The sequence below is a fragment of the Pristiophorus japonicus genome, chromosome 5 (genome assembly GCF_044704955.1).
Source record: "Pristiophorus japonicus isolate sPriJap1 chromosome 5, sPriJap1.hap1, whole genome shotgun sequence".
Taxonomy (NCBI): domain Eukaryota; kingdom Metazoa; phylum Chordata; class Chondrichthyes; family Pristiophoridae; genus Pristiophorus; species Pristiophorus japonicus.
Window position 1 is genome coordinate 16,595,930 of NC_091981.1, and position 26,871 is coordinate 16,622,800.

Below are 26,871 nucleotides of genomic sequence, written 5' to 3' on the forward strand. Positions count from 1 at the left end.
TGAAACATTCCAACGCGCTTGACAAGAGTGTTATGAGACAAAAAATTAAACACCGAGCTGCATAAGTAGAAATTAGCGCAGGTGACCAAAAGCTTGGTTAAAGAGGTATGTTTTAAGGAGCGTCTTGAAGGAGGAGAGAGACATAGGAAGGTGGAAAGTTTAGGCAGGGAGTTCCAGAGCTTGGGGCCCAGGCAACAGAAGGCACAGCTACCAATGGTTGAGCGATTATAATCAGAAATGCTCAAGAGGGCAGAATTAGAGGAGTGCAGACATCTCGGGGGGGGGGGGGGGGTTGTGGGGCTGGAAGAGATTCTAGAGATAGGGAGGGGCGAGGTCACGGAGGGATTTGAAAATAAGGATGAGAATTTTGAAATCAAGGCATTGCTTAACAAGGAGCCAATCTTGGTCAGTGAACACAGGGGTGATGGATGAGTGGGACTTGGTGCAAGTTAGGACATGGGCAGCTAAGTTTTGGATCTAGTTTACGTAGGGTAGAATGTGGGAGGCCAGCCAGGAGTGCGTTGGAATAGTCAAGTCTAGAGGTAACAAAGGCATGGATGAGGGCTTCAGCAGTGGATGTGCTGAGGCAAGGGCGGAGTCGGGCAATGTTACATCTACTGAATTTCTGTTCTCAATTGACACTGTCAACTCTTCAATGAACTTTGCCAAATTTGTCAACCTCGGCCTTGCTCCCATAAATCTGTGCTAACTCCCTTGTACCATATGATACTTATTTTGGGGCTAGAAATTCCCCAGCCTGTTGTTTTTTGATAAATTACATCAATTTTGTGAATAAATAAGAATAAAACTTAGCCATTTTTTAATGGGGTAATACGGCCATAAAATACGCCTGTCGTTCCATAGCATATAGGTGCAAGAGCAGGCCATTCGGCCCTTCGAGCCTGCACCACCATTCAATATGATCATGGCTGATCATGCAACTTCAGTACCCCACTCCTGTCTTCTCTCTATACCCCCTGATCCCTTTAGCCGTAAGGGCTACATCTAACTCCTTTTAGAATAGACTCAACAAACTGGCCTCAACAACTTTCTGTGGTAGAGAATTCCATCGGTTCACAATTCTCTGGGTGAAAATGTTTCTCCTCATCTGGGTCCTATATGGCTTACCCCTTATCCTTAGACTGTGACCTCTGGTTCTGGACTTCCCCAACATCGAGAACATTCTTCCTGCATCTAACCTGTCCAATCATGTCAGAATTTTATACGCTTCTATGAGATCCCCTCTCATTCTTCTAAATTCCAGTGACTATAAGCCTAGTCGATCCAGTCTTTCTTCATATGTCAGTCTTGCCATCCTGGGAATCAGTCTGGTGAACCTTCGCTGCACTCCCTCAATAGCAAGAATGTCCTTCCTCAGATTAGGAGACCAAAACTGAACACAATACTCAAGCATCGTTGCACCAGGATTTGCGGTGGAAACCACGATCTCGCCATCTTTAGCCCAAGGCCTATCAACGGCAAAAATACAGGAGGGGAGAAAACACACAAAAAAAAATTGCAAAAAAAAAATCAAAAATTACAAAACGTTTAAAGACCCTTAAATAAGTAATCGCTGCAAAAGGAAAAAAAAAAACTTTAACTTACCTTTTTTGCAGGGCTTCCTACTTACCGACGTTTCTGAGGCTGCAATGCCTGCTTTTCTTGTGCGTTTTATTTCACCCGTGTCATTATCATCATCATAGATAGTCCCTCGAACAAGGATGACTTGCTTCCACGAGTTCACATGTGCGTCAATGAAGGACCTGCTGTTCCAGTCCTGAACTCCAATTGAAGGGGTGGAAGATGCCTGTACGTGGATTTTTTTAACGTGTGGTGACCGTTGCAAACCAGCCACCACACGGGCTTGACAGAGCTAGGCCTTTATCCAGTGGCAAGGGTTAACCAGGACGACTGAAGACTTGCTCTGCTGCATGGACCTAGTGAGCACACATATCGCAGTGTGAGCTGGTCTGTGCTGCCCCTGGGCCCTCGGCTCTTCTGGGCCCCGTACCCTCATTCGCCGCACCTCCGCCACGATCACCCATGATCCCTTATCGCTCCTCCGCCTCGATCACTCACCACACCTCCGCCACGTCCTTCCGCTCCTCTGCTTTATCAGGGCCCCGCCGATGCTCCTGCCCACGCTCCATACAGTGACCTGGGTCCTGATCTGGGTTAGCCGAATGTCCAAATTTAGGGGGTGCAATAATTTTTTGCGTTGCACCAGGGTGATCCGCTTTTCGCCAACATTTTCAAAACACCTTTCTTCAACTATGGGTAATTTTGTGCACTTCATTTTAAAAACAAAAAAGCAGTTTTAACGTGAAAAAAATTGCGTTAAAGCTTGTGATAGGCTGGCTAATTTCTAGCCTTTCAGTTTTCTGCTTTCAGGATGCCTTTGAACATTTTATTCCGTTCTGAAAATAGATTGTTTAGAATAGACACCGACTGAGAAATCCCATTGACCAGAAGGCTTAAGCATGCACGTATATTGACAGGAAGTTTACTCCCCATTTAAGATGCTTACCTTCTGATGAATAGCAAATTAGGACGACAAGATCACATTTAAATGGAAAAATATTATTAAATATTTAACATTGGTGTTTACTGAAACCCAGTGAAAACTATATCATGTAGACTATAATGTTAGATTGAGAACCTTGACTGTTTTGCTTGATTAAGTGCTGGGGATCAGAAAATAATTTCACACTTTTATCTTTGAAAATGTCTCTGTGGTTTATTTACCTTCACTCGGGGGTTAAATTAATTGAAAAGTGTCCATGGAGAGTGAAAATTGAACATAGCCTGTTGGAAAGAGATAGCTTGTAGAGTTACATGCCTTTCATATTTTCTCATGTTCTTATTAAAAATTAATGATAACATTGCATCCCAGCTGTGAAGCTCTTCCACATACTATTATATTGCACCAAAAGTTGCATAAGGATTTTATAAACAGAAGCATAGTGTAAAAGGGCAAAAAGGTTGTGACAAATTTGTACACGGCAACGATTAGGTCACAGTTAGAGTATTGTTTGCAATTTTTAGGTCCGCAATTTGCAAAGGACATTAAAGTCAGAACATGTATCATAAAATGGAAATGTATACTTATACAATCTAGTCTGATACCCCAGTGAAGTACTGAGGGAGTGCTGCACTGTCAGAGGTATCTTTTGGATGCGACATTAAACCAAGGCCCCGTCTGCTCTCTCAGGTGCACGTAAAAGTTCCCGTGGCACTATTTTGAAGAAGAGAGGGGAGTTATCCCCGTGCCCTGGTCAATATTTATCCCTCAATCAGCATAAGAAAAAAACAGATTCTCTGATCATTATTACATTGCTGTTTGTGGGAGCTTGCTGTGTTCCAATTGGCTGCTGCATTTCCTACATTACAACAGTGACAACACTTAAAAAAGTACGTCATTTGCTGTAAAGCGCTTTGAGTTGTCCGGTGGTCGTGAAAGGCGCTATATAAATGCAAGTCTTTCTTTCTTTCCTTCTTGCTTGCTTTCTTTCTTACCTCAAATGGCAAGTTCATGTCCACCTCCTGCAGCCTAATTACAAATCAACAGTGACAAAGGCCTGGGAACAGGATTATTGGTCAACGTGCTGGGGAATCATGTACGGCAAGGGGAAATCTCAAAGGAAAGTGAAGGTAACTGGGGAAAAAATGGCACCAAATGTATTTTTTAAACTGGCACTACTTCAGTGGAATGTAACCATCAGAGTTCAATAATGTAGAGTTATTGGGATTGATATTCCGTATTATGTCGCTCAACAACCTCATAGTCATCTCACCACATAATGTATGTATGGAAGAATCTTGGGTTACTGCAGTTCACCAATGCTTCGCAGACACTGTAAAGGAACGCAAACATGAGCTTAGCCCAGAAGGAGACCAAGAACCACTTCCACCAGTTACCAAATTCACTGCAAGAAGATTCCCTTTGTTCTACCATTGCACCTCAAGCATAAAATGATAACCTGTGCCCCAAACCCCACTCAGACAAGAAATGGTCTCCATCTCCCCACGAGGCAAGAAAACAAGCCCCAGCAAACCCCCTCCCGACGAGTAAACAAAGAAACGCTGGCACCCCTCCCCCACCCTCTGATGCGATAATCATGCATCAGTCCCCATCCATACCCACTCAACAAAGAGCCCCCCACCAAAACAGCCCCAGCTCAGGCAGCGCTTGCCAACTGGAAAGGCTCCTTCTTGCTGAGGCTAAATCACTAACCACAACTCCACCACCTTCCCTCCCCGTGGCTGAGGAAACATTCACACTTCCCCATGCTGCTGAGGCAAATATTGATCACATTTCTCCCTCTCCACCTTTCCCCTTTCCCCCACCCATACATTTCCCCCTTTCCTCTTATTTACTCTTGTCCTCCCCATCTTTTTCCCTCCACTGCTCTCCCCTTCCTTTCCCTACCCCTCTCTGCCTTCCTTTTTCCCCTGCTCTCCTCTCTTCTCGCCTCTCCCTTCGTCTCCTTTTCCCTTCCTCTAATCCCTCCCTTTCTTCTCCCTCCTCTCTTCTACCCTCCCCAGCCATCCTCTCCCCCCCTCCCTTTCCGTCCTCTCCCCTTCCCCTCTCCTTCTCCTCTCTACTTCTTCCCGATTCTCATTATGGCCCAAGATCGCCCAAAGTGGAGGAGAAACATCCAGGAAGGCGCCGAATACCTCAAGTCTCTTCGTTGGGACCACGCGGAGGCCAAGTACAAACAGTGGAAGGAACACACGACAACCCAAGCACCCCACCCACCCGTCCCTCCAACCACCATCTGCCCACCTGTGACAGAGACTGTAGGTCCCGCATTGGTCTCATCAGTCACCTGAGAACTCAGATTAGTGTGCAAGCAATTTATCCTCGACTCCAGGGGACTGCCTAAGAAGAAGAGAAGGAATCTCTTTTCACCTGTTATTCTCTCTTCCAATACCTTACTCGCTATATTCTTGTTGAAGTCTATCTTTGTCCATGCTGCAACATTCCAATGTATCATTAATAACTGCTACTTATGTATTGTGCACCTAGTTTACAGTAAAATAAGTACCACACTTTCTGTCATCCCCATCACAAATAGAGTGATATTGCTCTATTATTTGCTTCCCAGCTCTTCAGGGGCTCGTTGCTAAATTGACTTTTTCTCTTGCAGCATTTACAAGTTATGGTTATGCGATGAGAGAGTGCATTGCCTGTGATGCTTCAGTGACCAGCCTCCTGCCGGGAAAGTCCTATTGGTGTCGCAACGTGGAAAGTTTAATCGACAAAAGTCGATGAATAATCGCGAACATTACTTAAGAAACAAATTTAGAAATTTTCATCGATTAAAGTCAATGAGCAGTCGCAAACATTACCTCAGAGAAGACAGAGCCAATACAGCCACTGAAGAAGCAAAATCATTAAACAGTTTATTAGCAAACTGAATCCCACCAGTTGATCCACCAGGTTATTTATTATAGAAGTGTATTAAATTAGACAGAGAAATACAGAAGCCATTAAGCAATTTTTTACATCATCATGGGTTATGATTCACTGAACTCTCTCATCATAAATACAGCTTCCATAAATGCTACCGGGTTTGAAATTGGTTCAGTTCAGTTGAAACAAAAAGAGATTAGAAACATTGCTGTTTTGAAATCAGACATTATATTGTTATTAATAAGATGCACATATTGTAGCTCAACCAAAGAGAACGACATACTTGCATGCAAATAATAGCTTTGAATTAAATATTTAAAGTTGAAAATAAATAAAGAACTAAACAACTAAAATTCCTGACTCAAACAAATGTAAATGCAAAACCACATCCATTAAGTAGATCGGGGGCAATCCAAACCAGTCCTGCCCTCAAGTCCTGTCGATCTGGCCTCCCAGTGAAGCCAAGACAATTCAATATAATTTGTGCTTTTTGGTAAATTTTGGGAGGCTCCATCCCCATTATGGAATTTAGCTTTGTCAGGTATCCAGACATGTTTACTGCTTGTACTATTACGTATGATGTGCCATCAGAGGGCACTACTATAGGCAACTTGTACACCAGTTGTATGGTCACTAAGGTGTGCCACCAGAGGGCACTGCAGTGGGAGACTTGTAGGTTACCTGTACAGGTGTGCCAGGCCTAGTATAAAAGGCAGGCCACCATGTGTGATCCTCACTCTAGAGTTACATTAAATGGACTAAGATCACTGCAGTTCAAGTGCAATACATTGCCTTGTGGAGTCATTATCAGAGAATCCAAAGACATAACAAGCTTGATAGGAGCTTGCCTCTGCGAATCAGGCATGGGGAACAATGGTTATGGAGCTTGTAATGTATTTGCTTCATGAGTTCTTTGTTTAAGAATTCACAGCTGCACATTCGCGCTAAAGAACTAGCTGGTTTATTAGCAAACTGAATCCCACCAGTTGATCCACCAGGTTCACAACTGCACACCTCATCGAAGCTGGGATGTCAATGTTGGCCCGCTGGCAAAGCCCAGGGAGTAGTGATGGGTGGGGTGGAACAAGGTTAGGCCCCAGCAGGTGCACTGGGCAGGAATTGGCGGGACTGGCGAATGGGGCAGTTATGATTGCTGCAAATAACGGGGCAACAATGGGTGCTCCGATGGGCCCTTTGAAGAATGCCAAGAAAGGCAAAGAGAGGAACTGTGGACCATTTCAAGCCTGGAATGGGTCCAGGGGAGGGGGAAAGCATATGAAAAGAAAGAAAGAAAGACTTGCATTTACGACCACCGGACATCTCAAAGTACTTTACAACCAATGAAGTCCTTTTGGAGAGCAGTCACTGATGTAATGTGGGAAACGCTGCAACCAATTTACACACAGTAAGCTCCCACAAACAGCAATGTGATAATGACCAGATAATCAGTTTGTGTTATGTTGATTGAAGGCTAAATATTGGCAAGGATACAGGGTATAATTCCCCTGCTCTTCTTCGAAATAGTGCCGTGGGATCTACCTGAGAGAGCAGACGGAACCTTGGTTTAATCTCTCATCCGAAAGACAGCTGGCAGTGCAGCACTCCCTCAGCACTGCACTGGGCATGTCAGCTTAGATTTTTGTGCTCAAGTCCCTGGAGTGGGACTTGAACTCACAACCTTCTGACTCACAGGCAAGAGTGCTACCCACTGAACCACGGCTGGATGGGGGGAGGCATAGTGCCCAAGAGGGGAGGATGGAAAGGTCACTGGGGCAACAGGAAGGGGATAAAACAGGAGAGAAAGGCCTAAGAGGGGCCAAGAGGAAAAAAAAAGCGAGGAGATAGAAGTAATGGGCTTGGGTCCGGTGAGGCAGGCAAAATGCGCATGTGAATGGACGCAGAGGGAATTTGGGTTATATAGGCACAGCGGAGAATATCAGAAACCTTTCCTGGTCATAGAAAAAGGACCTTCTACCCTTGTATCAAATGCATCATTGTCGCACGTGGTAAAATTGGTATGTTAATATTACAATAAAATGGTACAATATTGGTGAAAACTTTCACCCAGAATTTTCATGGAGGTTCTCCTGATCTCCTACCGTAACTCAGGTGAATACCCTGAAGAAACGATGTCAACACTCTACGATCAGGAGAACCCCTGTGGAAATTCTACACCATTAGCTCATGAACAGCGTTCCCATTGCCTGCACCGAGCTTACCTCTTGGAGTGTATCCAGACCATAAACCACATCGGACAAATTTCCAAAAACGCAGAGTATTCTTGCACAAACTTCCTCTTCCCATTTCACTCTTGCCTCTCATATTATGGCACAACTTAGCATACGGTGAATGCAGTGGGTTAGAATATCCATGGGAGGGGTGGCCTGAACATAGGAACAGGAGTAGGCCATTGAGTCCCTCAAGCCAGTTCCGCCATTCAATGAGATCATGACTGATCTATGACCTAAGTCCATATCGGCCTTTGCCCCCATATCCCTTAATACCTTTTGTTAACAAAAATCTAACAATCTCAGACTTAAAATTAACAATTGACCTAGCATCAACTGCCATTTGTGTAAAGGAGTTCCAAACTTCCAACACCCCTTACTTGTAGAAGTATTTTAACTTCACTCCTGAAAGCTTGGCTCTAATTTTTGGGCTTTGTTCCCTAGTCCGAGATTTCCCAACCAGCAGAAATAATTTCTCTCTATCTACCCTCCAGTTCCCCGTAATATAGTAATACAGCAATCAAATCACTCTTTAATCATCTAAATTCATGGGAATACAATCCTGGTTTGTGTCATCTCTCCTCGTAAATTAACCCTTGGGGCCCGATATTGGTGGACATACCGTCCACTACTGCCCGCAGACCGCCGAGAATTGGAGGTTTTGTGGAAAAACAGCTGCATACCGCCGACATACCAACCGACGCGATTTTGGTGACTGACACAACGCCGAGCGGTATGCGCACCGTCCGCTGACACTGAAGACCCGACATACGCCGAAAACTCCGACGTACCACCCTGAAGCATACCGTTCTGGAAAACGGGCCTTTATGCTTAGTAACGTGGGCGGGAGTGCACAGTGCGTTCGTTTGGACATTGGGAGACGAAGCAGCATTTGGAGATCAGCAGGAGCATTGGAGCAGAGCACTGCAGTTGTATTCTCAGGACAATAAGTCAATTTTAAAGGAAATAAGGTATTTTGGAGATTATTTTTTTAATTTAATAATGGGGAGAAACCGTGAAAAATCAGGAACACCAGAGGAGAACACTGAAGTTGGAGTAAGTGGCTTTAAATAGTCAGTTTAAAACAAAGAAACAAAGCAGCCTTCGAGTTCATCACTGCTCCTTCTCACTGTCCCTCCTCACTGCACCTTCTCACTGTCTCTCCTCACTGCTCCTTCTAACTGTCTCTCCTCACTGCACCTTCTCACTGTCTCTCCTCACTGCTCCTTCTAACTGTCTCTCCTCACTGCACCTTCTCACTGTCTCTCCTCACTGCACCTTCTAACTGTCTCTCCTCACTGCACCTTCTCACTGTCCCTTCTCACTGCTCCTTCTCACTGTCTCTCCTCACTGCTCCTTCTCACTATCCCTCCTCACTGCTCCTTCCCACTGTCTCTCCTCACTGCACCTTCTCACTGTCTCTCCTCACTGCTCCTTCTCACTGTCTCTCCTCACTGCACCTTCTCACTGTCCCTCCTCACTGCTCCTTCTCACTGTCTCTCCTCACTGCTCCTTCTCACTGCTCCTTCTCACTGTCTCTCCTCGCTGCTCCTTCTCACTCTCTCTCCTCACTGCTCCTTCTCACTGCTCCTTCTCACTCTCTCTCCTCACTGCTCCTTCTCACTGTCTCTCCTCGCTGCTCCTTCTCACTCTCTCTCCTCACTGCTCCTTCTCACTGCTCCTTCTCACTCTCTCTCCTCACTGCTCCTTCTCACTGTCTCTCCTCACTGCTCCTTCTCACTGTCTCTCCTCACTGCTCCTTCTCACTGTCTCTCCTCACTGCTCCTTCTCACTGCTCCTTCTCACTCTCTCTCCTCACTGCTCCTTCTCACTGTCTCTCCTCGCTGCTCCTTCTCACTCTCTCTCCTCACTGCTCCTTCTCACTGCTCCTTCTCACTCTCTCTCCTCACTGCTCCTTCTCACTGTCTCTCCTCACTGCTCCTTCTCACTGTCTCTCCTCACTGCTCCTTCTCACTGTCTCTCCTCACTGCTCCTTCTCACTGCTCCTTCTCACTCTCTCTCCTCACTGCTCCTTCTCACTGTCTCTCCTCGCTGCTCCTTCTCACTCTCTCTCCTCGCTGCTCCTTCTCACTCTCTCTCCTCACTGCTCCTTCTCACTCTCTCTCCTCACTGCTCCTTCTCACTGTCTCTCCTCGCTGCTCCTTCTCACTCTCTCTCCTCACTGCTCCTTCTCACTCTCTCTCCTCACTGCTCCTTCTCACTGTCTCTCCTCGCTGCTCCTTCTCACTGTCCCTCCTCACTGCTCCTTCTCACTGTCTCTCCTCACTGCTCCTTCTCACTTTCTCTCCTCACTGCTCCTTCTCACTGTCCCTCCTCACTGCTCCTTCTCACTTTCTCTCCTCACTGCTCCTTCTCACTGTCCCTCCTCACTGCTCCTTCTCACTCTCTCTCCTCACTGCTCCTTCTCACTGTCCCTCCTCACTGCTCCTTCTCACTCTCTCTCCTCACTGCTCCTTCTCACTGTCCCTCCTCACTGCTCCTTCTCACTCTCTCTCCTCACTGCTCCTTCTCACTGTCTCTCCTCACTGCTCCTTCTCACTGTCCCTCCTCACTGCTCCTTCTCACTGTCTCTCCTCACTGCTCCTTCTCACTGTCTCTCCTCACTGCTCCTTCTCACTGTCCCTCCTCACTGCTCCTTCTCACTCTCTCTTCTCGCTGCTCCTTCTCACTGTCCCTCCTCACTGCTCCTTCTCACTGTCCCTCCTCACTGCTCCTTCTCACTGTCCCTCCTCACTGCTCCTTCTCACTGTCCCTCCTCACTGCTCCTTCTCACTGTCTCTCCTCGCTGTTCCTTCTCACTCTCTTTCCTCACTGCTCCTTCTCACTGTCCCTCCTCACTGCTCCTTCTCACTGTCTCTCCTCACTGCTCCTTCTCACTCTCTCTCCTCGCTGCTCCTTCTCACTGACTCTTCTCACTGCCACTCTCTGCGCATGCGCAGCTGATCATTGACCCCCCCCCCCCGCAAAATCGCGGCAAAATACAAGTTTGGAGAAAAAAAAAATTTGCGCATGCGCAGTGCGCCGCTGTACCGTCGATCGAGGAAAGCCTTTCTCTGGCTCGACTCCATTCTGCAAGACAATGTTGGCAGACCACCGAAAGAAGATGACCAAAGTTGAGGCCTTACGTCTCAGCAGTCTGCCGCCGGTGAAAAACAACGGACCGCCCGATACCACCAGGAACTCGGCGGGCCATCGGTAAGCATCAAAGTCCGGCCCAAGGAGTCCAGGTATCATTCTGCTAAACCTACGCTGTGCTCCCGAACAACTCAGCAGAAACCTCAGAGAAACGGCGTAAATGTCGATTTGTCTCATTTCTCCAGGGTATCCATCAATCTTCCGTTGAACTTCTGGTGGGAGATTGGGAAAACTCCCTTGGAAATTCTGTCCCAACATTACAAATGGAGACACACAGCTTACTGTGGCATATTACTCTGATTAGAATGGTTGGGTAACAGGTGGTGGCTTTTATTTATTCTGTAGAGATCCCATTCATCACTCGTTTCAGGACAACACTTTTCTGAGGAGAACTACACATTGTGAAATATCTGTGCTAGTCTGTGAGAGGAAGCTTGTTTCTCTTACTGGTTGTACAGCCAGTCCTGTTTCTGTTTGACAATTAGTTCATTATTGTAAGTCATGCAACATTACAAATGAAAGCAAGATACTATCTACATCCATATATGAGTGTCATCAGTGTTTGCAAAACGTCAAATACTCCATTTGAGCAGTAAAATTGCTTCAGTCTCACCATTAATGTTAACAGGATTCCGACATTCCCATTAATCATGAATTATGGCCGAATGTGTCCTATTCACATAGAATGCTGATGAGGTTGGTGAAAGGTTAGAGATTTCCCGCACTCCCCTCCCAACCCCAAACAGGTTAGTGAATACGTGGAATACATTTCCAGAAGTTGTAATTGATTTGGTGTCAATTAGAAATAGGGAATTTGTTTCCTACAAACTAATCAAAATCAAATTGAGGAATCTATCTTTTCCAAAAGCTGAAGCTATAATTATTGGTGATGTAAGCAGACGTAAGAGAAACGTGAAAGCGACTGGGTTATTTTATGGTGAGTTGAAAGATTCGAGGCTCTGATGGATTTAGTTCTGTTGAAGTAAAAATAGTGATGCACTCCGCGTCTTTATAACAGGACCGTTAGTCAACCCACTTTGGTCTCTCCATCCTCGGTCTCCTACACTGTTCCAATGAAACTCAACGCAAGCTCAAGGAACAGCACCTCAACTTTGGTTTCGGCACTTTACAGCCTTCTGGACTCAACATAGAGTTCAACAATTTCAGAGCGTAACCGCTGCCCATATTTTGATTCCTTTCCTCCTTTATTTTAACCCCCCTGCCTCCGCCCCACACCCCCCCACCCCCACCTCCGCTGATGTTACATATATATTTGTCTCTTTCTCTTTCCAATGGCAGCTGGTAATTATTCCCCCATTCACACCTTATCTAGACTCATCTTTTTCTAACTTCTGCTATCACCATCACAAGTCGGCCCATCATCCCTTTTGTCTCTCTAATCTCTCCTGTCTTCCACCCTATCACAGACCTTCCCTTTTGTTCTTTCCTCCCCTCCCATTCAGTGCTCCTTAAGAATCGGTTAATCTCGAACTTTTGCCAGTTCTGACGAAGGTTCATCGACCCGAAACGTTAGCTCTCTTTCTCTCCACAGATGCTGCCTGACCCTTTGAGATTCCCAGCAATTTCTGTTTTTATTTCAGATTCCAGCATCCGCATCATTTTGCTTTTGTTCACAAACACAGATTATCTGGTCATTATCACATTGCTGTTTGTGGGAGCTTGCTGTGCGTAAATTGGCTGCCGCGTTTCCTACATTATAACAGTGACTACACTTCAAAAGAAAAGTACTTCGTTGGCTGTAAAGCGCTTTGCGACATCCTGAGGCTGTGAAAGGCGCTATGTAACTGCAAGTCTTTACTTTTCTTTTCCTTTCCCTGGTGTGACTTCACACTGGCTCAGTTCAGTTCTATTCTCCTGTTTGGGGTCATTAACTTATTCAGTGTAGGTTCCAGCACTATTCACGCTCGGTCTGGGGAGTTTGCCACCCAGAAAAGTAGAGCTGCTGCAACAATTTAGCTGCCTGCAACATCTTAAAAGGGCAGCTCATAACTCTTGAAAGCTGGGAGCAGCAGCATATTAAAGCCAAGAGTAATGTGGCTGAGGGTTGGCAGAAGGGGATAAAGTTCCTCAGTCACAGACTCCACTGTAGTGCTTTTATTCGCCCAAATCAGGGAAAGGACGGGCAGTCATTTGGCCAAACAAAGGAATAATCCAGGCACGGTGAAAGGAGGTGACCTTGGCGCCTCCACCTGTAATAGAGCTCCCTCTAGTGGACTACTGCTCCACCTTGTGGACTACCATGGTAATGCAACTGCTGATGTAAATACAATAAAAGGATCATGTGACCTTGTCACATGACAAGTTCCTGTAGAGCCATCTTGTAGTGTGTGTGTGTTGTGATGCAGCAACTCAGTGCTGTAGGGGATGGTCTCAGGGGTCAGGTTCACCTCTGGCCTTCTTCAGCGGTTCGAATCGCTCCCACTCCCTTGGGTTGTAGACTCTGGATTTATTTGGGGGATGTGATCAAGTGCAAGAGACAACTGGTTTGGTGCAAAATAATTTTGATTTTATTAAAGACAAGAAAATACAATGTCACACTTATAATCACTTAAAATAAAGAACTGTACATCACAAATTCAAAGGGGTTACAGTGAATACTACACTTCCCACCTCCCAATACCTAACACTGACTAGATTAGACTCCAGGGCAAACAGGGACTATGCTTAACAATCCTTTACTGTTAGTTCGCGGTGGTTCGCGATTTTGGGGTTCACTGTATTCTGTCAGTTCTGCTTGAGGTACCCCGAACATCGTAGAGGACTTCTCACTGCGTAGTCTTCAGTTGGGTGGTGTCCGCTGATACGGTAGGGCGCGTTTTGGATCTATGGGGTAAGTACCCACTTTCTTTCGTTAGAAATAGGTTCAAAGTCTCTTTAGGTAACGTTTTCACCTGTTGGTAGTCAGGACTTAGATTGTAGAGTGGAAATTTTCGATTCTTCGGTTTCTTCCTTGTGGAGTTTTGTTTCGAAATTGGTCGATCGCGGTGATTTTTGGTGGTACCACATTGGCTGTGGTTGGTTGCTGCTGCGATGGTGATGTTCTTCCTTCCTTTTCGATTTCAGGATGTCAAGGCTGGAGAAGTTAGTTACAACCGTTGTGGTGGTCTCTCTCCCTTCTTGATGCGAGGCTGTTGTGTGGATAGCATACCATAGCGTACCATAGTACAAGCTTACCCTGTGTTAAAACAGGGGCCAGTTATACTGTTTGAGTTGACCTAATCTTCACGCCCAATCAGTCCAGAATTCTTTGTTTAATTTTGGCGGGCCCGATAATTCTTTGTCATATTTTGGCGGGCTCATTAAAATGTTAATTTGTTTCGGGTGTGCCGATCTTCTAAATCTGTTCCTTGATGAAAATATTAGCTTGGCATTTGCAATGTCTATCTGTGCCTTAGGTTTTGCATGCAGGCTGGATTGGGCCTTTTATTATTATGCATGGGCTGAATTGGTTTCCTGCTCAGGGTGATGGCTGGCTATCTCGGATTTGATTGCTGCTAAGTTACTGTCTCTTGTGGAGAAGGGTTTTCGAGTATCCACAATTTCTAGACAATTTACATTAGTTTCAATGCCCTGGACAGCTTCAATACTCAAACTGGTTTCCTTGTAGGATAGTCACCCCTTTAGCTTCTCTAGGTCCACCCACGCAGACTAAATTTGTCTTGTAAAATCCCAAATTCAATTTAAGTTCGTAGTTTCTTCCATGTGTACTTTAGGATTCAAAATTTTCTGGTAGATAGTTCCAAATTAAATTTCCTTTCCAATGAGTCCAAACACTGGGGGGGTTTCCCATGAATTTTTCCCCCTTCAATGCTGGTAGAAGCTCAAGTAGCTCACCAGGCACAGTTCCAGCCACCCTGTCCTCACCGTGTTCAACCCCTTACTAGGAATGTGCAAAAGGTACCACAAAATCCAAGGACATTAAACAAAGGACTCTAGTACATTCAGAGAGTATGGCATAAAATGTTTTGGTCGCCATTTGTGCCACAAGACCAGCTGGACCCTCTTGTAACTATTCCCATTTTCATCTTTGCAGGCAAAGAAGTCACTCAATCGGCGCAAACAGGTGCAGATAGGCGATGATCCGCCTCAGACTCTGCCACTCACCGACATTAAGGAGAGAGTGGCAGGCCTCATCGGTGTCTCAGGTCGGGCAACTGCCACTGGGGGCGCTGACCCCCGCTCAGATACTGAGGGTAAATCCTGCACACTCCCTGGGCTGGGTTGGGGCAATGTCATGTAGTGTCTTTGGATTAGATATAATGAAGTAGTGGTGGTCCTTCAAATAAGCCTATGCTATGTAACCTCCCGGACCCCTCCCCTGCTGCTAACCACTCATCTGTTGCTTTCTATTTCCAGATGACAAGTCACAGACGCAGCATCCCTCAAGGGACCCCTCCACGTCAGGCCATCGTCTGGAGGAGGAGGAAGAGGAGGATACCGATGAGCCGACTCTGGTGCAGCATCAATAGTCCACCCCTGTTCCACCATCGGTGCTGAGCTCCTCTGAGGATTATGTGACGTTCTCGGGGTTCGATGACTGCGCAGTTCCTGGGACTAGTGGCGTGCAGCAACGCAGTGCTGGGGTTGAATCCCGTATGCCATCTTTCCGAAGGGTGAGTCGGTAAAGTCGGTCTGCTGACAGACAGGCAGACCTGGAACTGGGCATGGCGGGAATGTCCAGGGAGAGCATCCAGGTCAGTCATCAGCTCCTTGATGTCTTGGGGTAGGATCCCGTGAGCGTTGACAGTCTCAAAACTACCATTATGGAGGTCGGGTCGCAGATTGTCAGTGCGTGCCGTGATACCAGGGAGGTCATCAATGCCCACACGAGGCTGGCAGCCTCCAGCCGTGACAGCGGAGTCTCAGAGAGCGTGGCGCGAACCCTTGCATAGTATGGCGCATCACAGGCACAAGCTCTGCTTCAGCTTGGGCAGGTGATGCAGTCCATGTCTGCCTCCATACTCTCTGCGTTCCCCACTGTCACACCCAAACCCAAACCACCTGTGACTGGTGATGCTGATGAAGAGGCTAGCCAGTCAGAAGCCGGGCCTTCCACGCCACAAGCTGTTCTAGCGCACCCCCAAATGGCGTCTCCATTGTCTCCCCCCCCCCAACACAGCAGCGCTCTGGCAGTCTAGCTGCATGCCATTTTGGTGCCACTTTGGGTAGGAGCAGCAAGCAAGGGAGGGTGATAAGGGGAAGGGAGGCAAAAGCCAATGGTAAAACATAGTGGGGCAGGGGTTGCTGCATTATGTTGTTGATGCTGGATACGTTGTATGTTTAATGTTATACTGTTATTATGTTCTGGATTATGTTGTTCATAATGTTGAAGAATGATCACACTGCTGGATGCAACTAATTATTTTATGTTATTTTATAAAAGTATCACAATGAAGGTTACATTAAAAGTTTACAATGTTACAATGTTTAATAAATTCTTTTGTTCACCTTAACCATTCCTGTGTAGTGTCTCCTTTGCAGAATAAGAGAGGGAATAGTCAACATGGTGGGATAGAGTGGGTAGGTATTGCTCACTCTTCAAGCAAAGCATTCAACTACAAGCTGCCGACGTAAGGCTTTTGCAACACGAAATCTCTACAATGCCTCCGCTGTGGTTGTGATGGGGGTGGTGTTGGTGGTGGCATGGGTTCCTCGCCAGAGTCCTCTTCCTCATCTTCCTCCTCCTCCTCCTCCTCCTCTTTCTCCTGAGGTGATCCTGCAATCCACATTGGCAATTCATTTCCCCTCATGATGGCTAAGTTGTGTAGCATGCAGCACACCACAATGAACTCAGCGACCTGCTGAGGGGAGTATTGTAGGCAGCCTCCTGAGTGATCCAGGCATTGGTGGCGTTGCTTCAGCACTCCAATTGTCTGTTCGACGGTGTTGCGTGTGGCTGCATGGCTCTCATTCGAGCGATGCTTGGCTTCTGTCTGAGGATTCTGGAGGGGGGAGTCATGAGCCAGGTGGCGAGGCCGTAACCTTTGTCCCCGAGCATCCAGCTCTGGCCTTGTGGTTGATGCTGGAACATGCGTGAGACACTGCTCTCACGCAAGATGAAAGCATCATGGATGCTGCGTGGATATTGGGCATCGACTGCCATGATGCGCTGAGTATGGTCACAGACGATCTGTACATTCATGGAGTGGAATCCCTTTCAGTTTTGGAATATCTCTGGATTCACTAAACGTGCTCGCAGGGCGATGTGCGTACAGTCAATCGCAGTCTGAACCTTGGGGAAGCCAGCAAATTGTCCAAAGCCTACAGCCCTCTCATTTTTGGTCTCCCTGGTCATTGGGAAGTTTATGAAGTCCATCCTGCGTGCGTACAGTGCATTAATCACCTGGCGAATGCAACAATGTGTAGCGTGCTGCGAGATGGAGCATATGTTCCCTGCTGATGCCTGAAAGGAGCTGGAGGCATAGAAGGCATGTGCTGCAGTCACTTTCACCTCAACAGGAGGTGCAGTCCTGTCAAAACATAAGAACATAGGAAATAGCAGCAAGAATAGGCCATTTGGCCCCTCGAGCTTGCTCCGTCATTCAATAAAATCATGGCTGTTCTGATCATGGGCTCAGCTCCACTTCACTGCCCTTTCCCCATAACCCTTTACTCCCTTATCACTCAAAATTCTGTCTATCTCTGCCTTAAATATATTCAATGACCCAGCCTCCACAGCTCTGTGGGGCAGAGAATTCCATAGATTTACAACCCTCAGAAGAAATTTCTCCTCATATCAATTTTAAATGGGCTTATTCTAAGACTATGACCCCTAGTTTTAGTTTCCCCTATGAGTGGAAATATCCTCTCTGCATCCACCTTGTCGAGCCCCCTCATTATCTTATAAGTTTCAATAAGATCATCTCTCATTCTTCTGAACGCCAATGTGTACAGGCCCAACCTACTCAACCTATCTTCATATGTCAACTCGCTCATCTCCGGAATCAACCTAGTGAACCTTCTCTGAACTGCCTCCAATGCAAGTATGTCCAAACTGTCAAAAGTTCTCACCTGGAATATTGTTTTCAGTTTTGGTCTCCTAATCTGAGGAAGGACATTCTTGCTATTGAGGGAGCGCAGCGAAGGTTCACCAGACTGATTCCCGGGATGGCTGGACTGACATATGAGGAGAGACCGGATCGACTGGGCCTTTATTCACTGGAGTTTAGAAGGATGAGAGGGGATCTCATAGAAACATATAAAATTCTGACGGGACTGGACAGGTCAGATGCAGGAAGAATGTTCCCGATGTTGGGGAAGTCCAGAACCAGGGTACACAGTCTAAGGGGTAATAAGGGGTAAGCCATTTAGGACTGAGATGAGGAGAAACTTCTTCACTCAGAGTGTTGTTAACCTGTGGAATTCCACTGCAGAGAGTTGTTGATGCCAGTTCATTGGATATATTCAAGAGGGAGTTAGATGTGGCCCTTACGGCTAAAGGGATCAAGGGGTAAGGAGAGAAAGCAGGAAAGGGGTACTGAGGTGAATGATCAGCCATGATCTTATTGAATGGTGGTGCAGGCTCGAAGGGCCGAATGGCCTACTCCTGCACCTATTTTCTATGTTTCTATGTTAAAACAGCAGGCGGGCGCTAAGTTTTAGCACTGCCGCAAAACCATTGCCGAAAATTCCGCCCGGGCGCAAAATCTTGTGCGTCTCATTTCACACCCCAAAAATCATTTTTCCGCCCCACCAAGTCGCTAAATGGAGCACAAATCAGCCGAAAATCCAGCTCTGGTTTTAGATGGAGAGTTGATGTTTTAAGACTCTCATAAAGTGATATTATTAGATGACTCCAATGGATTATTTTGAAGTATGAAAAGATGACAATAGCTACTTCTGCACTTGTGGATTTAGCTCACTGCTTAATGTATTCAAATGAGCTTGTTTTCTCTGCTATTTTAATACGGTCATTAACCGATTTATAATTAATAGTTTAACATTAAAAAAATAGCACAACGTTTCAAGAACAGGACACAAATGGAGATAAACTCACAGCACGCCACACTCCCCATGATGTAATGGCTCACTTTTAGTCTTTGAAATAAATCCTGTTGAAGAACCCCTGGCAGCTACAATGATGTATTTGTGACGTGCCTGCTTTACTGGCCCTGAAATCCTGGCCTCACCGGGTCTGTACGGGGAGGCATCGCAAAAGCTGGTTTTCGGCACGCAATGCGCATGCGCCGAATACCGGCTTTCCCGATCTGTCAAGTTCTGGCTTGACAGATTCTTCGCATCCTCGGGAGAAGGACATTTGCAGGGGCAAAATTTCACTATTTGCCCATTTATTGCCCAGCGAATGTCCATCAAAATCTTGCCTAAGAGTTTTAAAACTTAAAAATATAATTTAAAAACACATTTTTATGTTAAAATTCCTGTCCACTAAGGTAAGTTTATTTTAAATATAACAATTAAAAAAAAATCCAAAAAATATATTTTTTTCTGACACATTTCATTAACTTTAATTTAAATTAATCTTAAATGTGCGAGGTGTTTTTCAATTTTTTTTATAATGTGTTTGGGTGTTTCGGGGGTGGGGGGGGTGGTGAGTGTTTCGCTTGATAATAATGGAGCTCGTACTTACAGAGTTCCCATTATTAACAATGAGAATACTGTACCTTCACTGGCTGTCCAGTTCACGTGACACCAGCTTCTCCCTCCGCATCTCGAAGACGTGAACACGCTCAGACCGGGATTGCTGGAGCGCGCAGGAGCAACAGGGTAGGTGCGGATCTTTTTTCTTATTTACCGACGAAGGCCCGCGGGAAGCCCAGAACCTGGATTTCAGGCCCAGTGTAATGTTGATGGTGCTAAACTCGCTGTATGAAGAGGAGGACTGACAATGAAAGGTGCGTCATGATTATACAGAAATCAATTCTTGCTCAATAACCAAAAAACATGGAATTCCGATAATCCCTTTGCTAAGGTGTTAATCCCACTGATTTCTTCGATCGCCTGAGCAAGAGTGTTCGAAGACCAGGCCTTCAAATCTGGCACCAAGCTTATAGTCTACAGAGCCATAGTGATACCTGACCTCCTGTATGGCTCAGGGACGTGGGCCATATACAGTAGACATCTCAAATTGCTGGAGAAATATCACCAGTGATGCCTCCGCAAGATCCTGCAAATCCCCTGGGAGGACAGACGCACTAATGTCAGTGTTCTCGATCAGGCCAACATCCTCAGCATTGAAGCACTGACCACACTCGACCAGCTCCGATGGATGGGCCACATTGTCCGCATGCCTGACACGAGATTCCCAAAGCAAGCACTCTATTTGGAACTCCTACACGACAAGCGAGCCCCAGGTGGGCAGAGGAAACCTTTCAAGGACACCCTCAAAGCTTCCTTGAAAAAGTGCAACATCCCCACCGACACCTGGGAGTCCCTGGCCCCAAGACCGCCCTAAGTGGTGGAAGTGCATCCAGGAGGGCGCTGAGCACCTCGAGTCTCGTCGCCGGGAGCATGCAGAAAACAAGCGCAGGCAGCGGAAGAAGCGTGCGGCAAACCAGACTCCCCACCCACCCTTTCCTTCAACCACTGTCTGTCCCACCTGCGACAGAGACTGTAAATCCCATATTGGACTGTTCAGTCACCTGAGAATTCACTTTTGGAATGGAAGCAAGTCTTCCTCGATTTCGAGGGACTGCCTATGATGAATCCCACTGATTTCTACAGCCATAGCCTGAATTAATAGTTGTTGCGTGTCTGTAGCACAAATACGCCACCACATTGTTGATATTTAATTGACTATTTAGTCCCTCAGTTCACATAGAAAGTAATCCCACTTCATTGTTTGCTGTTGTCTTGCTATTTTCCACTAGAATGATTCCTTCTTGAATATGTCTCTGTGAAAACTTCACACTCCATTGAATAAAGCTGGTACATCACTGCTTCAACTGACATGGCAATTTTCTTTGAATCAGTTAGAAAGAGCTGTATAATGGAATAAAATATGTTGACCAATATTCAGTCAGTATGCTCTAGTTTAATTAAAGGCTTGTCATAACAACTTACAATACAATATTCAGTGACTTTTCATTGTTAAAAGAGATGAATGGAGGAATTCTCAATAATATTCCATCTGATATTTGTGTGGGTGTGATGGTCAGCAGTGAAGCAGCTGTAATGTTTTGTGAGGTCAGCAATTAATGGGTCACAGGTTGATAGTCAAGACTTTATGGTATGAATATGCATAGAAGCATAGGATCATAGAGTAGTATAGCACAGAAGGAGGCCATTCGGCCCATCGAGTCTCCGCCAGTTTATTTGAAAAGCAATCCAGTAAGTCCCACTCACCCGCTCTTTCCCCATATCCCTGCAATTTTTTTTCTCCTTCAAGTATTTATCCAGTTCCCTTTTGAAGGCTACAATTGGATCGGTATCCACCACCCTATTAGACAGTGCATTCCAAATCCTAACCACTCGTTGCATAAAATAGTATTTCCACGTGTCGCCTTTGGTTCTTTTGCCAATCACCTTAAATCTGTGCCCTCTGGTTATCGACCCTTCAGCCACTGTAACTTTATTACTGCTCCACCATTGGTGGCCATACCTTCTGCCAAGGCCCTAAGCTCTGGAACTCCCTCCCTAAACCTCTCCGCCTCTCTACCTCGCCTCCTTTAAGACGCTCCTTAATACCTACCTCTTTAAACAAGCTTTTGATCATCTGCCTTAATTTCTTCTGTGGTTCGGTGTCAAATTTATCTGTTTGTCTGTAACCCTGTTGTGAAGCGCCTTGGGACTATTACTATGTTAAATACGCTATATAAATAAAAGTTATTATTATTGGAAACAGTTTCTCTATTTACTCTATCTAAATCATTCACGATTTTAAACAATTCAATCAAATCTCCTCTTAGCCTTCTCTGACGAAGGAGAGCAACTTGCCATACTGGGCACTGTTGGGTCCTTTGATTTTGGTAGCTCCTTTCAGGTATGCAATCTTCTTCTCCATATATTTTTAAATCTTGCAGGTAGTGCACACAAGATTGACGCTGGCCGGAACCCCCCTGCCAGGCGTGGTACACAGCTAACCTCTGCGATTAGCAACCTAGATTTCTTAGAGTACCAAAAAGGCCATCTAGCTCAAGTATCTATGCTTTGCCAGAGGTATACACGTGCTGCACCACTCCATTGATTCCATTCCCCGGCATCACTTTTATTTCGAGTTCCACTAGTTCTTGAAAGTAATTTTTGCCCATTGCAGCCTCTTAAAAGCTGAAAGATAACTGGAATGCATTTGCAGCCTTCATAAATGCAGAGACATCGGGCTGTAAACTGCAGCCTCTCCGGGTGCGTACGAGGTGTGCATGTGCCCGAAGAGGCCCCGCGAGGATTAGGTATCGCACGTGCCCAAACCCGGCTTGCGCTCTGTCAAAATTTATTTTCACAAACTGCACGCATCCCTGGGAGAAGGGCCTCCATGGGCGGAGAGTCGGGCTATTTGTCCAACTACTGCCCAGTGAATGTGCTTAAAACTCCTACACCTGGCCTGCTTTTACCAGCGTAAGAATTTTAAAAGATAGAAAAATTAAATATCATCACTAAGTTTTCCATTAAAAACCCTGTCCATTAAAGCAAGTTTATTTTTAACCCTATTAAAACATTTTTAAAAATTCAAAAAAAATAGGTTTTTTCTAAAACATTTAATTCAATTTCAATTAATTTTAAATATGAGAGGTGTTTATTTAATTTATGTATTGTGATTGTGTTTTGGGGGGTATTCGCATTGATAGTAATGGCAGCTCAGTACAAACGGAATTCACCTTTACTGTCAATGAGAATACTCCGTGTTCATTGGTGCTCCAGGCCCACGTGATCCCAGGATGCCCGCATGCTCCTGGGACGTTCGGGTCTCTGCACATCTAGGCCTCGGAGTGCAAGTGTTTGTTCCTCCGGGACCACCAGTTACTTTTGTAAAAGAAATGTCTATCAGAGCCTCCTCCTGCAATTTCTGGCCCAATCATGTATTAAAATATTTGTCACGTTGTTAAAGTCTGATTTCTTTGGCCATTATACTTATGTGGCCACATCCCTTTAAATTTTAAGGAATGTGATGCAATTGCTCAACCCCCATTTGTCAAACTCCTGATTCAATCTGAGCTTGGCGCTACTATCAATATGTCAATAAGCATGATGCTGGAAGAGTTTGCATATTGCTTCCTGTTGAGCATAAACCCTACTCTGCTGCACTCCCGCACATCATAAGAACATAAGAAAAAGGAGCAGGAGTAGGCCATACGGTCCCTCGAGCCTGCTCCGCCATTCAATACAATCATGGCTGATCCGATCATTGACTCAGGTCCACTTCCCTGCCCACTCCACATAACCCCTGATCCCCTTATCGTTTAACAAACTGTCTATCTCTGTCTTAAATTTATTCAATGTTCCAGCTTCCACAGCTCTCTGAGGCAGTGAATTCCACAGATCCACAACCCTCAGAGAGAAGAAATTCCTCCTCATCTCAGTTTTAAATGGGTGGCCCCTTATTCTAAGATCATGCCCTCTAGCTCTAGTCTCCCCTATCAGTGGACACATCCTCTCTGCATCCACCTTGTCAAGCCCCCTCATAATCTTATACGTTTCGATAAGATCACCTCTCATTCTTCTGAATTCCAATGAATAGCAGCCCAACCTACTCAACCTTTCCTCATAAGTCAACCCTCTCATCTCCGGAATCAACCTAGTGAACCTTCTCTGAACTGCCTCCAAAGCAAGTATATCCTTTCGCAAATATGGAAACCAAAACTGCACACAGTATTCCAGGTGTGGCATCACCAATACCCTGTATAACTGTAGCAAGACTTCCCTGCTTTTATACTCCATCCCCTTTGCAATAAAGGCCAAGATTCCATTGGCCTTTCCTGATCAACTGCTGTACCTACATACTATCCTTTTGTGTTTCATGCACAAGTACCCCCAGGTCCCGCTGTACTGCAGCACTTTGCAATCTTTCTCCATTTAGATAATAACTTGCTCTTTGATTTTTTTCTGCCAAAGTGCATGAGCTCACATTTTCCAACATTATACTCCATCTGCCAAATGTTTGCCCACTCACTTAGCCTGTCTATGTCCTTTTGCAGATTGTTTTGTGTCCTCCTCACACATTGCTTTTCCTCTCATCTTTGTATCATCGGCAAACTTGGCTACATTACACTCAGTCCCTTCTTCCAAGTCATTAATATAGATTGTAAATAGTTGGGGTCCCAGCACTGATCCCTGTGGCACCCCACTAGTTACTGATTGCCAACCAGAGAATGAACCATTTATCCCGACTCTCTGTTTTCTGTTCGTTAGCCAATCCTCTATCCATGCTAATATATTACCCCCAACTCTGTGAACTTTTATCTTGTGCAGTAACATTTTATGTGGCACCTTGTCAAATGCCTTCTGGAAGTCCAAATGCACCACATCTACTGGTTCCCCTTTATCCACCCACATTGGATGAATGTTGCAGAGAATCCACGCAACATTTGAATGACTTTCACCAAGTGACTCTTCCCATGCACTAGCCTATATCTAGATAACAAGAAGGAGGCAATGTTATTGACTGTTTGGTCGGAATTTTTACAGGAAAAAAAACGGTTGAGTTGGAGGCGGAGGCGGCCAGCGAATGTTGTCAAAATCTAAAACCTGACCCCAACCTGCCTCCAATCTGCCCACTTTCACCTTCTCCTCAGACACAACGGGGTTGGTCAGAAAACCCATTGCAAGGAGGCAGCCTTAATATCCGAGATTGCGATATGAACTCTCTCTGCTTGCTTTGTACAGGAACGTGAAGAATGTGTTTGTGAGGATTTCCTCTTTTCAGTGTTCCTCCTGAAATTGTAAATGTCTTCCTTTAGATTGTTTTAAAAAATTTCACTCGAAATAGCTGCCGAAGGAAATCGTCACACGTTTCTGATGTTGTTGCGACAACGCATTTATTTTACCCCATCATGATTTGAAACAAAATAGCCTGAGAGATTTACCCTTATCTCTAGTGTCAGCCGTGGCTCAGTTGGTAGCTCTCGCGCCTCAGAGTCAGAAGGTTGCGGGTTTAAGTCCCACTCTTGAGACTTGAGCACAAAAATCTAGGTTGACACTCCCAGTGCAATGCTGAGGGAGTGCTACACTGTCAGAGGTGCAGTCTTTCAGATGAGACATTAAACTGAGGCCCTGTCCCCTCTCTCAGGTGGATGTAAAAGATCCTATGGCACTATTTTGAAGAAGAGCAGGATAGTTCTCCCAGGTGTCTTGGCCAATATTTATCCCTCAATCAAGATCACTAAAACAGATAAGCTGGTCATTATCACATTGCTGTTTGTGGGAGCTTGCTGTGCGCAAATTGGCTGCCGTGTCACCTACATTACAATAGTGACTGCAAAGCAAAAAAAGTACTTCATTCGTTGTAAAGCACTTTGGGAGGTCCGGTGGTCGTGAAAGGCGCTATTCAAATGCAAGTCCTTCTTTTTCTTAACAACTCAAATCCTGCTTTCAAATTTCTGCAATAGGTTGATATTTTTCAATGTGACAAGTGTCATAAGTCGCAAGCAGACCATTGTCAAACAGCACATTAACATTTCATTATGCTACCTAAGAAATGCTTTTCAAATTCCTTAATCGACTTCTGGTTACGTCTGCCTGCCATAAGTGTTGGGTCAATTGTAAAGGAAAATAAATAATGGTTCTGAAAATCCGGCCTCCCCGGGTCTGTACAGAGTTCCTACGGACTCGGGAAGACATCAGAAATGCCTGTTCCCAGCACGCAATGCGCATGCGCTGCAAACCGACATTTCCAATCTGTCAAGTTTCTGGCTTGACAGATGGTAGCCAGAACAGGAGTGAGGACATTTGTAAGTGGAAATTTCCGATATTTACGCTTACAAATGTCCTCAAAAATCTTGCACCTGAAAAAGCACTTTTACAGGGGCAAGTGTTTTAAAAAACACAAAAACATCTAAAAATAAAGTTATTAAAACATATATTATCATTTAAAAACCCTCCCAACAACAGTAATTTATTTTTAAAAACTTTTTTAAAAATTGGGAAATTATTTTTTTTAAAGACATTAATAACTTTAATTTAAATGAACATAGTGTAATTATTTTCTAGTTTTTATTACTGTTTTGGGTGTTTGGGACTGTGTTTTGGTCTATCACAATCATAGTAATAGGAGTTTAGGACCCTGCGGAACTCCTATTACTATGATACCTTACCTGATTGGCTGCCCAGAGCCATGTGACGCCAGCTCCAGCATTGCGCATGTCCCTACTTGCACGCGCTGCGACTGGCAGTCAGGGCAGGCCACAGGCTCGGAAGTGTGGACATGGACAGCAGCTTAAGGTAAGTGCTGGTAGGCCAAATCAGATATTTCTGGCATCAAACAAATCGTTAGTGTCGGCTCAGAAAGCTATGAAAAATTATTTATCAACTTTCAAATCAAATGGAGAATACAGCAAAGCTAGCTTGCCGATGCAGTTTGGAAACTGCAAAGCAAGCCAGCCTCATTGCAGAAGTAAAGCTGAATGACAGAACCCAATTTCATTCCTGCCTCTGCAGTCCTCTGAGAAAATGGGAGCTGTACGGTCAGAGACAAAAATAAGTGCTTAAAGTGGCACAATCTACAAATTTGAACAGTTTAAGAAGAATGCTCTGTTTGGAAAATATATGGTTTAAGAGATTGCATTAAAGAGATTGCCTTCATACGAATAACAAGATTATTCGATTATTCTCTCAGCCATCAGCTGCCTGGACTGAGAAACAGAAGTCAATACTTCAGATCGAAATATTTGGTCCTGTGGTTGTAACTTTTGCTTTCCGTGTTATTTGTTGCTCAAAAACAGCGGAGAGCAAAATGTGTGATCGGCTCTGTCACTTATTGGTCAAGCCACTGGGTGTAAAACCATTTTGATAGCGAAGAGGCTATGCTGTCACCAGGCAGGTAATCAAAGCAGAGCATCTCATCGCACAGCAAATAGCTTTCTGTCAGCTTGAGCCTGGGCTGGAATTGGTGATAGCATTTTGTGGATATGATTGAAGACCCTTTACTTTGATCTGCTCTCC